The sequence below is a fragment of the Apus apus genome, chromosome 4, assembly GCF_020740795.1.
Source record: "Apus apus isolate bApuApu2 chromosome 4, bApuApu2.pri.cur, whole genome shotgun sequence".
Taxonomy (NCBI): Eukaryota; Metazoa; Chordata; class Aves; order Apodiformes; family Apodidae; genus Apus; species Apus apus.
The window spans coordinates 105,727,360-105,742,800 of NC_067285.1; the positions used below are offsets into that span (position 1 = coordinate 105,727,360).

At 36.9% G+C, this 15,441-nt stretch overlaps 1 protein-coding gene across 11 annotated transcripts in view; it reads right to left on the reverse strand.

The window, feature by feature from the left end:
- The window catches only part of ADD1 (adducin 1), a 68,402-nt gene that overhangs the window by 51,256 nt on the left and 1,705 nt on the right, over positions 1–15,441 (reverse strand). The window lies entirely within an intron of this gene.

The following is a 15,441-nucleotide window of genomic DNA, read 5'->3' on the forward strand; positions in this document are numbered from 1 at the left end:
AACCTTAAGGGTCAAGCACACCCACACTCCAACAGATGAAACACCACAAGAAAACCATATTCCTGATCATGCTGTCTCCCTTGTCAGGCAAGTATTGCACAACTGAATATGGCTGCATAAATTAACATTATGCAAACCCAGAATTTATCTTCCAGATGAGATTGTAATTGTTTCCACCTGCCACCGGCAAAAAGATGTTATTTACTTGGCCCTATAGGGTTTCAGATTTACATCTGTGGAGAAATGCAGTTGTCCAGTTTCTCCAGTCACTGTTCTGTGCATTCTGCACTTACTGACTCTAAGTCCCAACAGAGAATATGTAAGGTTCCTGTTGTACCCATCCCCATTTCTTCAGGTAGAGATGAACACTATACATTCATAAAGACTAACATCTTTCAGCAAGGATTATTTTAGTTGACGGAGATTTGAAGATTTATAGTAAAAAAAACCAGTTTCTACACCTCTGTCTTGCTATTGGCTGTCTAAAAACAACTCTAGTATCATATTGTCTTTATTACTGATTTTGACTTAGATCCCTATCCAAGTGACTCTTCTATCCATGGACAAAATGTCCTCCATCTTTCAACACAATCACTACCAATAGCTAGAAAACTTGTAAAAACACACTGCACCTGCTTATGTTTGCCTAACAGTAAACAGAGACCTCTCCCCACTGTGGTCTAAAAATCACCCCTAGCCAGCCAGAATTTGGCTTATAATCATAGAATCATAGAATCACAGAGGTTGGAAGGGACCTCTGAAGATCACTGAGTCTAACCCCCCTGCTGCAGCAGGAACACCTGGGGCAGATCACACAGGAACGTGTCCAGATGGGACTTGAAAGTCTCCAGAGAAGGAGACTCCACAACCTCTCTGGGCAGCCCATCCCCAGGCTCCCTCACCCTTACAGTAAAAAAGTTTTTCCTCATGTTGAGGTGGAACTTCCTGTGTTGCAACTTGTTGACATTTCCCCTCATCTTATCACACGGCACCACTGAAAAGAGACTGGCCCATTCTCGACATCCACCCTTCAGATATTTCTAGACATTAATAAGGTCCCCTCTTAGTCTTCTCAAGAGTAAACAGCCCCAGGTCTCTCAGCCTTTCCTCGTATGACAGATGTTCCACTCCCTTAATCACCTTCATAGCTCTCTCTTGGACTCTGTCAAGTATATCCTTGTCCCTCTTGAACTGGGGAGCCCAGAACTGGACACAATACTCCAGATGTGGTCTTATGAGGGCAGAGTAGAAGGGGAGGAGAACCTCCCTTGACCTGCTGTACACACTCTTCTTAATACATCCCAAGATACTACTGGCTCTCTTGGCCACAAGGGCACATTGTTGTCCCATGGATACTTGCTGTCCACCAGGACCCCAAGGTCCTTCTCCATGTGGCTGCTTTCTAGCAGGTCAACTCCTAATCTGTTTCTGTGCATGGTGTTTTTTCTCCCCTGGTGGAGGACTCTACACTCAATCTTGTTGAACCTCATGAGATTCATCTTTGCCCAGCTCTCCAGTCTGTCTAGATCTTGCTGAATGGCTGCACAGCCTTCAGGTGTATGAGCCAATCCTCCCAGCTTTGTATCATCAGCAAACTTGCTGAGGATACACTCCATCCCCTCATCCAGGCCATTGATGAAGATGTTGAATAAGACTGGGCCCAGTACTGACCCCTGGTGAACACCACTAGTCACAGGTCTCCAACTGGACTGCACTGCTGATCACAATCCTCTGGGCTCTATTGTTTAGCCAGTTCTCAATCCATCCTGATGTCTGCTCTTCTAACTCACACTTCCTGAGCTTATAAACAAGGATGTTATGGGAGACAGTGTCAAAAGCCTTACTGAATTCGAAGAAGACAAAATCCGCAGTTCTCCCTGCATCTATCCATCCTATCACATCATAATAGAAGGCTATCAGATTAGTCAGACATGATTTCTCCATGGGGAATCCATGCTGGCTACTCCTGATAACCTCCTTTTCTTCCATGTGCTTAGAGATGACCCCCAGAATGAGATGCTCCACCATTTTTCCAGGGATGGAGGTGAGGCTGACTGGTCTGTAATTACCCAGGTCCTGTTTCTTGTCCTTCTTGAAGACTGGAGTGACATTAGTTATCCTCCAGTCCTCAGGCATCTCTCCCATTTTCCCGGACTTTTCAAAGATGATGGAGAGCAGTCTAATTCCAGAAGTAGAAACTTAAAATAATGAACAAAGACACACAGCAGTATCAAGTCAGTTGGAGTCGGACAGGATCCTGAATAATTCACACAGCACTGTCCATGTACTTTTATTCCTGACTCAAGTTGTAAAATGAACTCTCTCTTTCTAGAAACCCTACTGCCACTATTTCATTGCTGAAATACATACGTACCATTCTTTCAAGTTCATTGAAAGGCTACTGGCATCAGAAATTGCAAAACACAGTGACATGCACACAGTACTCAAAGCCAGAATTCTAAACCTAGCTTTCACAGTGATTTCCCAAGCAGCATGTAGTCGGATACATGCCAGCAGTTTCTGCTCGTGTTAAGTCCAGCTGATCTCAACAAAACCTTAGGAGCTGGTAAGCAACTCTCCAAGGAGAAGAGGAAAACTATGTGAAATTAAGGTAACAATCACTTACATTAAATCTGTATTGTGGTATGTTTTACAACAGTATTACTTAATATGTAGAAACATTTACTCTGAAAGTCTTTGCTTCCACATTTTGTAAGTATATCACATTGTCTCAGGAGCACAGCAGTATTTTCAAACTCTTCCTTGACAGTTATTGCCCCTTTGTGCCTATTACATTCAACCAAAGCTCCTGCCCTTAAGGGATTTAAATAGGATCTAATACACTGCAACACCACAAGAACTCCTACCTTGTTGGAAGTCTTTAAGACCAGACTAGATGGGGCTTTGAGCAACTTCATCTAGTGGGAAGTGTCCCTGCTCAAGGCAAGAAGATTGGAATTACATTAATTAAATTATCTTTAAGTTCCCTTTCAGCCCAAACCATTCTGGGATTTCATGAGTAACAAAGCATTCAATGAAGCTTAGGAAATCCAACAGAAACATATTCTATAGGGCCACATGGTAATTTACATTTACTATCCAATTTTCAACATTAAAATGCTACCTTTCTGTGCATATCCAGACACCAATATATTTTATTTCTCTCCCAGAAGTCTCCACACAAGATACATGCAGTCCATACATACCATTCAATTTCAGCTACCTTTCAGCTAAAACTAGGAGCTCCAGACTTTTTTTTTTTAAACAAAAGTCTGGCAATTCTAATGCTCAAAAATGTCTGATGCGTTTTAGTCAACTGCCCTGATTTCACATGGGAGAGATTGTGCAGCATTACCTTTTGTATACAAGGAGTTTCTTTAACTCCCAGAGTAAAAACCATTTGGGGTTCTACAAGCAAAGGCCAAAACTTTGTCTAGGAGTGAAAAACTGCCAAGCCCAGTCAAATTAGTGCTTTAACTCTTCAATATCCTGATTATCCATGGCCAGTGTGCACTTTTAGGAACAGTGTAACACACACACAGTCCTTTGCAGTGATTTACTGATTTATGCTTTACACCATGAAAAGAATTACACACATTTCAGCATTCCTTGTATAACTGGTATAAAATACGTAATCTTACTTTGCACCGTGCTTAAACTCTACTGTAAGAACATCTCACAGCAGTTAAGTCCCATGGGCTAATACAGAATGCAACTTTTTAAAAACAGCGTTTTAAACGTATTATGTGTAAAAAATGCTAGTGAAATCCTCATGTAATGTAATCCAGATTTTTAGAACTGTTTCTGACCCTGTCAGTATCAATTTAATTTTCTATTCAACTTCAATTTATTTTTCTTACCTGTCTTCTCTAAACTAAGCCAACCTCAACTTTCACTCCTGCCTCATATTTGCCCAGTATTTTCTTTCCTACTAGTTTCAGACCTTACTAAAGAATTTCAGAAGTATCAGCTAACAGCAGAACAGGAAATACTTCTGAGATTTTTCTCCTCCCTTTAATCTCATGAATCTCTGTGAACATGACTAGAAATCAGATGGTTTTATGAAGATGTTCCGTGACACACAATAGTAATATGTCTCAGTAGCTTCAATCATTGAGTCTGTTACCAACTTCATATCTAACCTTTCTCTATGTTTTCCTCAAGTTCCTTGATCTCCTTCAGCCTCAAGCAACCTATACAAGACTGTTCCCACAAATGTAATTAATTTCCATTTTCTAGATCTCCAATAATATAGAAGGGTATTAATGGTAACAAAACCTGGACAACCAATTATCTAATCATTATATTGAATGTCATCAATGCAAATTTGCTCTGTGCAGATGTCACCTACTCTCCCAACTAGTTTTTTAACATTCTTCACAGGAAAACTAATCTAATCCAATAAGTCTTGGAAAGGATATACACTCAGTCTTCTTTAGGGGATGAGGTGAGGCATAAGATTTTTCTGATTTCTCCTCCAAAGATCAAGTGCATGTCAAGATGCATCTTCACTTCATAAGTCAGTCTAGATTTTTATACTAGCAGTGTGCATACAATACGAGGTGCTTACAAGGCACAGTGCCAACACGAAAAATACTTCTAAGAACACTTTAAAAAAGAGTCACTAGTTAACACGACACAATATTTTTAAGAAGCTAACACACATGACTCTCATATGAAAAAAAAAAAAGCCAGCTCTGAATATGCTGTGGAAAAATGTAAATTATTCCGACTTTAACTGCATCACTTTCATAACTACAACATAGGCCACATTTGCCGGGGATACTCTTCTAGACCACAAAATAAAATATTATTTCAATTTAAGACAACTGAGCAATACTCAGCTTCAATTTTGAAATACAAATGAATAACATATAATATATCCAAAGATGCATATGAAGCCAGAATATATTTTTTCTTATCTCCAGTGTTTCATAGCATATTTTCTGTTAACAAAAAAAATCACCTGGTTCACCAGAAGAGGGAAAATTATAAGCTTCCAGTTTCATATTCATAAAGCAAAACAGAAAAAAACCAAAATGCTTGGCTTTTCAGTATTTATATCACTCCAAGGCCATAACATTATTTACTTTAATCTGACACTTATTCAGTTATCATGACGAATCCTATACAGTCTAGTAGAAAAACATACTTTAAGAACAAAAAGAGAAGAAATTCTTAGTTTTCTTACTGCCTATACAGTTTTTCAAAATACCAGTATTACTAAACATATACTCCCTGCAACAGCTTTAAGATGACATCTGCTAAGTCATCCACTCTTTGGAGACCACTACCAAACAGTCTGAGACTTAAATTGGATATTTTTTTTCTTTTATTACATGAGACTCTAGTTCACACATATTTAGCAGTAAATGACAAGACAGAATGTCTAAATAATAGAGCAAATTAAATACAATCTAGTCAATACTCATATGAAAGTGAACACTTCCAAAAGCTCTAAAGCATTGACTATACTTTATCAGCTTTTGACAACTAAAATTTCAAACACTTTTCCCCAAAAAAATTCAGTTTGCAATGCAAATTAGTTAACATTAACATTTAAACATGTGCAAAGTGTCATTTAAGCCATTGGTGTTGTACCTATGTATTTATCGTTCTTGTTAATTATGTGTGAATACAGAAATTTAAGGGAATAAGATCTAGTTCTTAGTCTTCTACATTAGTTCTGAAAACATGAAAATACTGTGATACCCATAAATAAAGAGAACACATCTTATTTAAAGCACACAGGTAGGGCTAGACCCTGTGTTGGCAATTACTTATACCTAAAAATCAACAGGAAATTCAACTAACAGCTGAAGGGAAGTCAATAATACACATTAAGCACAGCCAGGAAGGAACCTTTCAAACATCATTAAATTTCTATCCTGACCTAACCAAACTACTTTCCATGCTTGAACTTCCTTCCAAAAATGAAGCTTTCTAGATTAAGATTTAGAAAGAACAAGTAAGGCAAAGTTAGAAAATAGAAAAATATAAAGCAGATACTGTATTTCTGCCTTTGTTGTTTGTTTTTTTTTGTATTAAAAAATATATCCAGTAACATACACTACTGATACAGACAAACAATTGCACAAATGGGGATTTACAAGTTCCCTCCTGAGTCTGAAATACTGCAGCAGGAATTAAAGCAAAATTTAGCATGTCATAACAATTGAATAAATTAGAAAAATATTGTAACCTCAGGCAACATTAATTGCCCAATTTGCCAATTAGTGTCTGTGAGGGAGCAGGCAGTAGAACCTTTTTCACTGTCAAATCTCCATTAAAATAAACAGTATTCTATTATGCAGAGATGTGGGAGCATCTCTCAGTGCAAACACAAGCACAATGCTTGCTCCAAAAAATTATTAGATGGATAGACCCTTAGGGCAATATACAGGAACTGCAGGTCAATACACAGAAACATGGTATACATTTCCACCACAACAACCCTTCAGATTGTACTAGTATTATTTTTTATTTTAAACAGCACAAAGAAGAGTTCTCATCAATATGAAGATAATGATGTAGCTCTGCAGGTGTCGAGGACAGCTTCCCCCAGTTACAAGGGACAGCATGACAAGAATATAATACAGGGCTCATGATTCAATCTGGTAAATTATTCTGTGCTGATGTAGGGTTTCTTAATGCAAAATACAGGACATATCCACTATATAAGATAATGTTTTATGTAATATACTACATTGTATATAAGCCATCCTACTTGTCTAACATTTATTGTCTCTTGATGTACCTCAGAATGCAACTAATGTGTCCATGAGACAGATCCCTACATACCTACTGGCTATATGACACACAAGACAAGAATCATGGGAACAAATGGATGTGCTGGGTCAAAGAGTTCAAATCCCAAAGTACTCTGGAAAACTATGTGTTATATCGCCTCCCCCTCTTATATAAGGTAACCAGCTCCATCTTAAAGACAGTCTTTTTCCATTACTCCTAAGGGAAGGCTGTTGCAGACTTCTATGCCTCTGTTGCTTAGGAACCATCTTTTCTAATTTTCAGACTAGGTTTATTCTTGGATAGTTTATACCCATTTGTTCTCATACCTCAAGCTTAAGAAGCTCCTTCCACCTACCTGTGTTTCACTCATTTTTATAAAGAACAAGCTTTTTTATGCTTTGTTTTCCCAGATCAAACAAGTCCTCCCCTTAATAAGCAAATTCTCCATTCCCTTAGACATTCCAGGAATACATCTATTTACCTCTTCCAGTCCAAACACCCTTTTTATTTGATGGTGAGCAATAGCAATTAGACACAATATTCTAGATAAGTTTTCACCAGTACCAGAAAAAGTCAATGCCACTTTACTTCTTTAAAGGAAAACACTAGTAGGGCAACAACAGTATAGATATAATCTAAAAGCATTACAAAATAATATATAGTTTTAATGCTATTATATGACTCCTTTTTCTATTGGTCATGTCCGTAGACCTTAGTCTTAGCTTCGTTCTGTGAAAAAACTTCTTTTGTACTTGACATCTGATAAGAAAACATGAGACTGGCATACGGAATGCATCAATATTTTAAATGAAAATACTAAATCTTGAAACTGACCCTTGACAAATTCCACTACTAACATATTTCCCATACATCATCTTCTGGTCATCCAGTTCTACTCATACCTGACACATCCTGTCACCATCTTAAATCAATTTTTACAGAAACATCACTCTAATTTTTACATGGAATCATATTACACATTATATAACTTCTAAGTTAAAGGAGGTCAGCTGTAACCATGTGTCCTCTCCAAAGAGTCAGGTACCTTATAAAAAAGCCACTAGATTTCACTGACAGTCTTCCTCTGTTAAGAGCTGTATCCCTTTATACCCCATTTTCCTCTTAGCTTCATACAGAATAGCTTTTCTTTCTAAATTTAAACAAATCCCTGACTATTAAGGTCAGACTAATGATGCAATAACTATCCCGAACCATCTTTTCCTCTAAACATAGTGACTACTTTCACTGCTCGCCAGCCATCCAATACTCTTCTGCCTTGATACTTAACAGAAATTCTTGCAATTGAGTCCCTAATGACAGAGACCACCTACTTCAAAAGTAAACAGTAGTAATGCATATTAGTAGTCCCGCTGATATGCACCATGTAAATTTGACTTTATCTTCATGGAAATCATTTTTATAACCTCATTTGGGTGAGACGTATTTGCCAGTGCATGTGTGTTTGTGTTCAAAACTGTGTTCACTGAAAACTAAGGCAAACTTTTCATGTAGTCGTTCACCTGTATCTACATTATTTTTAGTTTTATTTCATTGTCCCCATGATCACCCATGTTGTCAGGAAGCAATTTTTTTGAAACCTTTTACTTATTCCTGATGCTCTTCTTCAATTTGCTATTAATTTTATTAGGTCTTGCATCTCCACTTTTTTGTAGAGAGGAAAAAACCCCGTTCGGTAAGAGCACAAATACACAGTTGCCAGAGTTATCTGCATTCATTGCTGTAACAGAAGTTCAGCTACACCAGAAGAAGCTGAAAGCACCTCATCAAATAAGCCCTGTAAAACTGGAATTGCAAGAACATTTAGATGCTAAACTAAGTTTTGGCCTTGCAATGTTCACTTCTGTAATTACAATTATTAACAGCCATGTTGTTTCATGACACTCAGAGAGAGGTTTGGGTCTTTTTTTGCTTTAGTCAGGCCTTTGCTTGTTTTGACCCTTAAATGATGAATGCCACAAGGTCTCCCTAGAGCTAGAAAAAGAAAGGCTGTTTAATTTCAGCTTTACCTCAGATGTTACATCCAAGTGAAAAAAAAAGCAACGAAGAATCTCTATTATCAGTGTTTCGGTATGAGAACACACTGCACAGCTACAACATTTAGTTGAAGGAAAAAAAAGTCTGCAGAAACAAGGTTCAAATTTAGGATTACTATGGCAACAGAGAGGAGGGAAGGGAAAATTATCAGATTATTCTCTCAGATCATCAAATCCTTGAGAAAATGTATTTTTATTTGAGTAACAACCAAATGAACTGAATTTTTTCTATTCATTAATAAGTAACATCAAATTAAGGAATAAACAAACAAACTGTAGTACTAGAAGTAGTAAACACAAAGTTTCAGACTGAATTACCTCACCTTTTCCTTCTAACATTAAATATTTGGTATCATAACAGGTCTTCAAACCAAACCAATCAATGATAACAAAAAGTATTATTTAGGAAGGTGTCTAGTCCTGATTAAAGGTCTGCAAAGAAAAAGAGACATTTGAAAGCAGACTCATTCTTAGTAAGTGACTCCAGTAACTACGCCACTGAAAATGTGCAATAATGTGCCCCCGTTTGACTTGGAGGTCAAATTAATTTCCAAAAATATAGTTATTTTAAAACAAAAGTACCTCAACAATGTATGTGAACACAGGAGTGACTTAATGCCCTGAACATCAGGGAATGCAGAAATAAGCTTAAGCTCTTAAAAATGTGACATCATGAAAAAAAACCCCAAGATATCTTAAGTAACTAATTACTCACAGCTCTCTTCATTATGCAAACTTCAGCATTCTTTGTACTTTGGGGTTATTTTAATAAATGCATAAAATTAGTTAGTATAATGGATATTATTCCAGTGTCAATAAATACCATACTTGTATTAATGACTGAAAAATGAGGAAGAAAAATAGTAGTCTCAGTCCTTTTGGGATACCAGCTAATTCAATACTTCAGTCCACTCATATTAGGTACGATCCCAAATCCATTAAACATTCAGCTGAAGTGGCAAATGCAGCTACAATGGTTTCATTTTGACATTGTGAGCTTTGCTTGAGGCATGGAGGGATGTCTCCCCATTTTAGTGGTAAGTATTGACCCATAAAGACTCTAAGCTTCAGGCAACTTTTCCACCATCCAGAATGTTCAATTAATAAGGCTGCCCTCATAATTTGCAAGACTGCCTAAGTCCAGCTTTTCTGGCTGACATTCAGATTTTAACCATGCTTCCCAGCCTTCTGTTCACCACTTCTGGCTTTTGTTGACTAGCTGCCAAAAAGCTCTTTATTTTCTGGTGGCTGGGCAGGCCAGAGGACAGTTTGAGAGACTACCTTCCTCCAATTTGTGCAACAAACTGTTCACTGTGTTCTCTGCTCTTGGATTATTCCCAAATTGCTGCAGTGAGGGAACACTGGAGGATGCTGGAAGGATATTGTTCGACAACTGTGAAGCAAAGGTATAGGCATCTTAACTGTCCTTGTCTTTAAACCAGTATCTCCATTAACAGGCTGGAACTGAGTGAAAGGAAGTGTTCTACATCAACAATAACAATGATGGCAGATCCAGAAGTGGACGTCCCACCTGTCAATTCCTTACCCTACGCTGCAATCACAAACATCCTGTCCTTCCAAGAGAGAAGCAAGGAGCTCAGTATAAGACAATCTGTATAACTCAGCAGCATAAAGATTAGCACAGGTTCTAAAGTAGATTGAAGTAGAGCAGGGAAAACATATCAGCAGATTTTCAGACACAAGTAGCAGCAATCAAAGAGAAAAACAGGACAGTCCGCTCTGGGTCCAAGGCACAGAAATCTACCACCTTTCCTTGACACATAAAAACCATAATGGTTTCCTCTTAGATAATGCAAATATATTTTATCTCCTTTTCCATCCAAACCATGTACAATTTACTTGCTTTGGGAAAGCTCTAAAGAATTTACTAATTTTTAACCTAAATCCCTATATAAGCAAACAGATTCATTTCATAAGTACACTTGAGATCCAAGATAATTAGTTTATTTTTCCTGCCTATTATAATTTCATACTGTACTGCAAATGCTCTATATAACCAAATACATTTTTACTGTATACTTCCAGCCACCAACACTTTAAAAAAACATAATTTATAAAAATCAAACACTTGCCTGACAACTTCATCCTTCATTCAATTATAAAAGACACAAAATTGTTCTGAAACACTTCCATGTTCCCAGTTATAACCAAGATTACCAGAACATATTTGAAAATGTGCCATCTAATTAATTTTATTTGAAGTCCAAGGGGAAGGGGTAAAAAAAAACCCAAAAACCCCACACCTTGCTATATATACAAGTAGGCTTATATCCACAGTAAGGAAAGAAAATTTACTTTATAATCAGAGTAGAATCTTGTGCTTACACTGACTGTTATTCAAATTATATGAAAACTTGAAGTGATATTTAAAAATGAAGTAACACTTCAGTTGTGTAGGATTTTACCCACAAATCCTGAAAAACTTTCCAGTAACTGAAAGTACTACAGAAAGACAAGAGAACTAACGAAACATGATTTCCTATCAACTGAAGTCTCCCACGCTTCCTTATTTAACCTTTTTTATCCCAACTCCTCATGTTCACCCCCTACATTCTGCATGAGTCTATCCTCGCTTTGCCCTTCACTTGAGCACTGGTCCACTCAAGTTGACCACGCAAGTGTCAAAACAGACTTTGGGGAGCTACCATACACTGACTGACAGGCAAAGCTGTAACAACTACACAGTCTGATTCTCCTGCTTCTCAAAACAAATGGGGGCCAAGTTTGCCAGCCAGATTATCACATTACTGGCAGAAACTTTGTGTTTGAAGTCACCATTTTCCTGTTAAATTTAGCTGAACGTAGCTAATAAGTTCAGAAGTTGAAGGGAAAAATAAAGTAAGTCCCTTTAACTTTGGAATACTTTAAGATGTGATGATTCAAGATTAATACACAAAGCCATGTTAGACAATTTTTTAAGGAAAAACACACGCCTGCTGCATCTCACGGTTAATGTACACCAGCAGTAATGTCTTATTTTGCTGAATTTTAGGTGGAATAGATGTTTCACATGCATAAATATAGATTTTCATCAATATTCTCTAGCAACAATACAAAAAAACTGTTTCATCTGCTCGAACTCAAGGTATGCCTTATCCTTCACCTCCACAGTCACAATGCTATGGAACAGTACATAGTAAGTAGTGTGTAACAAAGTAACAAAACCAAACCCAAGAAAAATCAACCAAAAAACCCACAGAAGGCAATCTTCATGGGTCAAGGTTTTCCCAGACACTTCCTGATTTAATCTGGCATATAGCTATAATAAAGCCAAAATAGTTTATCAGAACTCTCAAGATTCAAGATCTGAAACAAGACAAAGATAAAAAACCTAAGTAGTACCACACCAAGAATTTGAAATGTGTATGTACAAAACAAAACCAAACCCAAAATAAAGTAAAATAAGGGTCTATGGCTGCAAGTCAAATGACAGCTTTCAGTCCAAAGTTGCTTTTACATGTTTACTGATTCCAACCAAAACCCTAGAAGTTCTTAGGTATAATACTTTAATTTCCCCCCGATCTTCAGTGCATAGATGTCCCACATTTGTCTACTCATTTGATGTGAAAGTATCAAAGATACCATAAAGTGTTACTGATTAACTGCATTTACTGCTCAGTGTTTCCATTAACCTTTCTCAGCAATCTCATTAGGTATACGGTAGAAAAAGAAAATCCCACAACTCTGAAATATTTTACTCTCTATCCTTTCAGAATTCGTGAGTAAAGATCTGAAAACCATATGTAACATATGGTGTAAAAATCAATAATTTCAAAAGACAAAACCCAATACATTAGTCAATTAAAAATACAAACAACAGTGGATTACTCTGAAAAAGCACGGAAACTCTATCTCAAAGAGTAGCTCTCAATATCCCAGTTTTAAAAATTAACTGAAATGTTCTTTTACGTATGTTGATTTCTAATTAGTCTACAAGGAAAACTGCTCAAATAAGTGGCAGTGAAAAACTCTTTCAATGGCCCACTTGCTAATGCAACTGATCTGAGGCTGAAAGGTTGATCTTCACTAAATAACAACTGCATCCAATAGAGCAGGCAGAGATCATTTCTCAAAATGCAATCTAATAAGCAAGGTCAAAAGGAGGAATCTAGGAAGGTTCTGAACTAGTTGTTTCTCCTGTTTGGCTATGCCTTCAAGGACATTTTCGTTTTCTTCTTAACAGCCAAAGAGTCAATCCAGCAATACCAGAAAGAATACCTGCCGGTCAGCCAGCTTGACTGGTAGTAGTTATTCAAATCCATCTCTAAACTAAAACCTCATTTGCCCTGAAATGACGAACAGTTAAGACTTCAAAATTCCCCAAAGCAGCAGTAACACTGAAATTTTACTCAAGGCCAGGGCTGTTGGTTAGAATATTAAACTGGAGCCCTCATGACAAATGATGTCATCTCAGCTCATAAGCTATTTGAAAAAGCAGTAGCTCTGAAAACAGTGCAAACATGGTGTTTCCTGGAGTCTCTGCCCTTAGAACTTTTGCAACTAGTAACCACTATAATTTCTAAACTGGCAAGACCACAGTAAACAGTATCTTCTGATGGGTGAGGAAATAAACCAATTTTTGCTTCAATTTGACTAAAGAGTATCAAGATTATTCTCAATATATGACAGATGCTTACAGAGATAACAGATGTTATAAAAAGTTATATTGAACATTCTATTCAATTACTGCAGAACCCCATTATTGTACATGCAATACTTCAAAATTATAAGAAAAGTAACCATAGAACAGGGTAATTTAAAAGCAAAAATTATCATAGATCAAAATATCTGTATAACCAATATTTTTAAAGCATTATTTCCTCTAGTGAAAAGAAGCATTCCTCAGGAACTCAACTTGTTTACATCCGTCACACTTTACACCTTTCTTTACCAACAGGTTGTACAGCTACTGTTCTCAGTCCTACCAAAAAGGAGTACTATTGTAGAGAAATGCTGAATAAATGGCAAGACTAGTTAAGGTTTTCCTATTCCCCTGAGAAGGTTGTTAAAATTATATGAATGAAAACTGCAAAACTCAGGTAATCTAGGAGCTTCTAGTACTTTTTAAAAATAAATTTTTGAATCTGATTATATAAATTACCTATGATTTAACAGTAGTTTTAGCCAGGTTCCTTAGCTGATGTCAAGTGACCTCCACAACAGAATCAGCTGTTTAAACTTACATTCCTATCAGCTCACAATCACTTTTAAATTATAAAGCACCTATCACGCTAAAAGTGTCAAAACAATTAGTTATGGTGTGAATTACTAATACAGTGCTTTTTCAGAGATTGCTTGCTGCCATGCAGCATGGTCCAAGAGAAAATTCTAATTTAAAAGCCATCAAATTCAGAAATTTCACATTATTTTTTACTTCCTATCCTCATGCTTCAGGTGTCCTCACTGCACCACAGAAGCCACACTTCTCCAATATGCTCCCCTTCATAGAAGCAGTAGGCAAGTTTTGTTACTATGCATTTTTCCCTCAAAGCACAACTGGCTCATTTGAATAGCAACAGTTTGGGATTTACAAATTACTCACTATTCACCTCTGCTACAGTTCTTAAATAATTAAGAAAACTATTTCTACAACTCAGAAAAGCAGTGGGTACCAGACTTACTGTCTAATCTCCTCATAGTTAGAAAGCACTTTTCACATGAGTTATATGCTTACTAGCAATCACGTTAAGCATCCTTATCCTAGTTTGAAACCTCCAGTTATAATATTTTATTCTATTTATTAACAAAATTGGCTACTTCAAAATTCAGCTTTTTCCTCCCATAGCAAGTCACAGAACATTGGGTGAGGAGATCTGTTAAAAGCAGTTCATGCTGTGAAGCTACCCCTCAAAGACAGAGACTTGAATGGGGCGGAAGCAGCTTTATCCTCGATGCTGTGAAAGTCTGTCAGAGCTCAAATGGGTTTGTCCACATAATCTCATCAAATGACCCAATTCTTTACATGCACAATAACATTTAATATTGATGGTGAATATCAAAGAATGAGAGCAGAGTTGAGTCATTTTCTGCTGGAGACATCTAAAAAGAACTGTCAGAGAAAAACACTGATTCAGTAAATGACCTTCTTCACTCTACAGCATTAGTGAACCATACTCTAATGAACTTATTGACACAACGTGTTTGCAAAGTGCTTGTTTCAGATGAAGCACAAACATTCAGATTTCTCACACCATTTTATAATAGCCGACCATAAAAAGAAAACATTGAGACAACACAACAGGTTTTGGCCAAAAAGTACTATCCCCAGAGTGGAAATTCATACAGAAAACAGAACTCCAGTAAAACAACAGGATTTTTAAACATGCAAACATTGTAATGCCTGTTATCTTGCTACAGTGAAAATGTCAAAATTTGCAACTGTCTCTTCCTGAAAAACTCTCCTAAGAAAATCAGCAAGTTTAAATTCTGTAATGGAGGCAAACTACATAGGACATTATGTTCACTTAAGACTATTTTTACATGATCACATAAAATCTGCTTACTGAATGTATACAAATAACAAAGCCACCTGCTCCACAATTAAGAAGCCAATCCATAGCTGCGTTTTTCTCACTTATTATACAACAACTCTAAAAAACAGTATTTCCTTATTGAG